The 3895-nt window shown below is 36.5% G+C and overlaps 1 pseudogene; it reads right to left on the bottom strand.

Annotated features, from left to right (window-relative positions):
• Positions 1–1895: 1895 nt before the first annotated feature.
• Positions 1896–2567, bottom strand: LOC129688845 (40S ribosomal protein S6-like; annotated as a pseudogene).
• Positions 2568–3895: the final 1328 nt, after the last annotated feature.

Consider the following 3895-nt stretch of genomic DNA (forward strand, 5'->3'; position numbering starts at 1 on the left):
ACCATCAATAGAAAATGTAAATAAAGCAAACAAGGTTATAAACAGATGTGGATCCTAATAAAAATCCTCAAATAATTTCAGGGAACAACTGGCTGAACAGAGAAGCAAGCAGCCAGGGATCAGCAGTGGTCAGTGAAGCAGGTGAGGAAAAGTTTGTCTGAAAACGGAGTAGCAGAACTAACAAGTTTTCCATTAATTTTTTTCTTGTTTATTTGAGGGATCTCAGTGCCTGCGTTCCTTTCCTTTAAGACGTACTTAAGATTTAAAGTTCTCCATTAGCCCAATTATAGCTAAGAAAAGGTCCTACGAGGTGCTTTATGATTAGGAAATTATTTTTAATTTATTGTATGCAGCTCATAAAAGGCTGTGATCAAGGCAAGCTTGTCAATTGCAAAGAAGAAAATGGCATTAGAACTGTTCTCACCAAATACTCTAGGAAAGATGTATATATTCTATACCTTAGGATAATGAAAATAAGAAATATTAAAAATTCAGAAAATAAATAGGTACTGATGACCTGAGAAGGGATTATTTTATTTATGCTGAAACTCCAGAACATTAAATATACATCTTTATTCAAAAATGATAATTCTCTTAAAATCGTTATAGGACTATAAATGAAAAACAAAACAACCATAATGGCTTCATTCTTATAACATTGTTACTGTATAAAACTATCAATATTAATTTGTATTTAATCTGAAATAATTTGTGTATACTGTTTCATCCATAAAATATATTTGTTGCATCATTAAAATGATGTTTTGTGTCTATTTTTTAAAATACCGTTTTTTTTTTAAGTATGGTAGCACATAGGAGCCATGTTCCTTTCTTATTTTACCTTCTTTCAACTTGACTCCAGTTAACCTTTGCAACATGTTCAATGAGAAACTCCAGTGAACTGTATCGCCACAGACAATTTATAGTTGAATGGTCTATAATAAATGAAAATGCCACCAGTGCTTGGCAATTAGCTTATGGATCACCTCCAACCACTTAAAGGCTCTGTCCACAGCATTTAAACATGCTGGGTGATTTAAATTACACTTAAAGTGAGAGGCAATATTCAATTAGTTGGGGCTTCATTGTGTGGAACTGTCACCATTATGATTAACAACCCTCATGAAAAACAATTAATTCGGTATCTTGTTGCTAGGTCAACTATTAAATCTATTTGCCCTGAGGTAAAGATTGTCTGTGCTCATGCAAACTCTTACATATGTGGATCTAAAACACAGATGCTATCCCTTTAAGAAAAAGTTTCAAAATTTAAGCGTGGCAACTATGTCTTCAGTATTAACCTAGGATTCAAAAAAAGAAAAAAGAAAAAGAAAAGAAAATACTCTGTCATTTATTTTCTTTGCTAAAAGAACATAGTAACAGGTAAAGGGGAAATAAAAGCTTCAAATTACACAGAAATCAGGTGCATTCTCATATTTCAGATCTATCTTTGGGAACTCAATTACTCACATTCAAGGGAAGAATTGCAGTTAGACAAAAGCATTTGACTTCTCATGGAAGAGTTCAAGTACCAGAAGCGTGTTTCATTTTAAACCAGGGAGCACAAAACACAAGTAACCATAACATCTGACTAAACCACTGAGCTAAAAAGAAAATAAAAAAACAAAGCAACACGGCCTTTTCTTCAGTGCGATATGAAAGAACTCATATTGACTTATTCATAATCCCTTGGGTGATAAAAGCAAAACAACAACAGACAGACAGACAGACACACACACACACACACACACACACACACACAAATTACTCAGATCTTCTGAAAATCAATTTCTGTTCATATTTACATTATTTCCTGAAGGATCTGAAATTTAGCCCAGAGTGTTCCCCTCCCCCCGCTCCCATCATATGATCATTTATTTGTTTCTCTTAAAGACTTACTTTTGACTGGATTCAGACTTAGAAGTAGAAGCTCTCAGTGAAGACAGCCTATGTCTCTTGACAATCTGTTTTGGCGCTTTTCTTTGGCTTCCTTCATTCTCTTAGCGAGGTTAGAGTATTCTACAGCCTCCTTCTTTTTCTTAGTACGTTGTTTCTTCTGAGCAAAATGTCAGCATTTGTGTTGCAGGACACATGGAGTGACAAGATGCTGAATTTTGTATGCTTTGGTCCTGGGTTTCTTTCCTTCTTTGTTTAAAAGTTTCTGACAATACATTGGAGGAGATCATCTTCTTTAGAGAGATTAAAGAGCTTTCAGGTTCTACTAGCTCTGTCTGTCAGTCCAGGAGAACACTTCTCTCCTTTTTTTACATTAACCAAGTTGAGAACACTCAGATTGACATCCACAATGCATCTACAAACAGACTTGCACTTCCTCTCTGCGATTCTCCTTGGTCTATAACAAGAATGCCCTTTACTCAATAGCATGCACACTCTGCCATGGGTCAAAACATCTTGCTTCATGGCAAAACCTTGTCATTACCATCACTGATCTGGACCACGTAACCCTTCCACTCTTCACCCAGAGCATTGGCAGCTACTGCTGTTGCCATGCGCTTCTCATAGAAAGTACGAAACTTGCGCTCATAGTCCACTTGAGTGAGTTTATGTCAGCCTGGCAAGGAAGGAGATGCTCAGCTTCGTCTTGACACAGCTGACCACCTAGAAGGTGCTACAGAAAAGAGTTAGTGTAGGGTTTAACACTCCTTGAATCAACAGATCTCTGCAGTGTGTGCTGATGCTCCTATAATACATCCATATTGCTGTGTTCAACACTTGCACTTCTATACAGAGAACTATTTAAACAAGGTTTTAAGCTCTTTATTCGTATTTCAGTTTGAAAATTATTATCTAATATAAGATTTATGTTTAATATATGAATAAAATAACTTTAAATAGGCAATTTTTAAGAAAAATTATTTCTTACTATTTTGGGGTTTGGGAAATCTATGGATAGATGCCAGTGATTTTGTGAGCATCTGAAAAGCCATGTTCTGGTACCCCAATACCATCTTCACACTATGTCTTTATATACAGTGGAAAGGACTAGATTACATAATGACACCACTTTTTGTAAAGGCACAAATATAAATAAGAAGAATTCAATATGACCAAATCACCCTAAGTGTCTTGTCTATGATGACTACTGCCTCATGAGACAGGGGATCAAAACAGAAGCTTGTAGGAGACACATAAGTCCAAACATACCCTTTAATGTTCCCAATCTATGGACAACCCACGGAGACCCTACAAGGTTACCTCTCCATTTATTGTGATCATTCCACAATAATAAGAGGATGATCAAAATGGTTGTTTGTATTAAATAAGTTAGTAAATCTGAAGGAAGCTACGTACAGAGTGAAGGACTAGTGAGAGACAGGTAGAACTCCTTAGAAAACGAAGTATAACAGATCGTTGAAGATGGATGGAGTAGGGGTGGAAGGTGGAGACACAGTGTGTTGAGGGAAGGGACAGAGAGATGAGTGAAGGAATACAGGAAGAGACACCAGAGTTAAGGTTCATTTGTGGTGTAGTTTTTAACCAATCATATATGCAGAAAATCTAAATGAAGTCACCAAATAAGAGAGGAAACAGTTTTCAAGTTGGACATTTATTGTCACCAAAGGAAAATTTTAGTACTGTACCTATATTACATCTAAATGAGTTGTTGGTCAAATGGGTCCCATGGATCCTCCAAGAAACCCAAGCTGTTGTCAAGACTAGAGCTTGTTCATCACACATTGGCACAAGGACCTACAACTGAAAGTAATAGCTACGCAATTTACTGAATATGGAGAAGTGGAGCCTGTGATTACTCAGAGCCTTCATCCTACAGGCTGGTGTTCTTGGTAAAGAGGGTGCTCGTATGATACTAAAGGACCATCATAAACACGATAAACCAGCGATAAACCATTTGATCTACAGTAGAGTCCTGTCT

This window comes from Psammomys obesus, unplaced genomic scaffold (genome assembly GCF_907164565.1).
Source record: "Psammomys obesus unplaced genomic scaffold, mPsaObe1.curated_primary_1811, whole genome shotgun sequence".
NCBI lineage: Eukaryota > Metazoa > Chordata > Mammalia > Rodentia > Muridae > Psammomys > Psammomys obesus.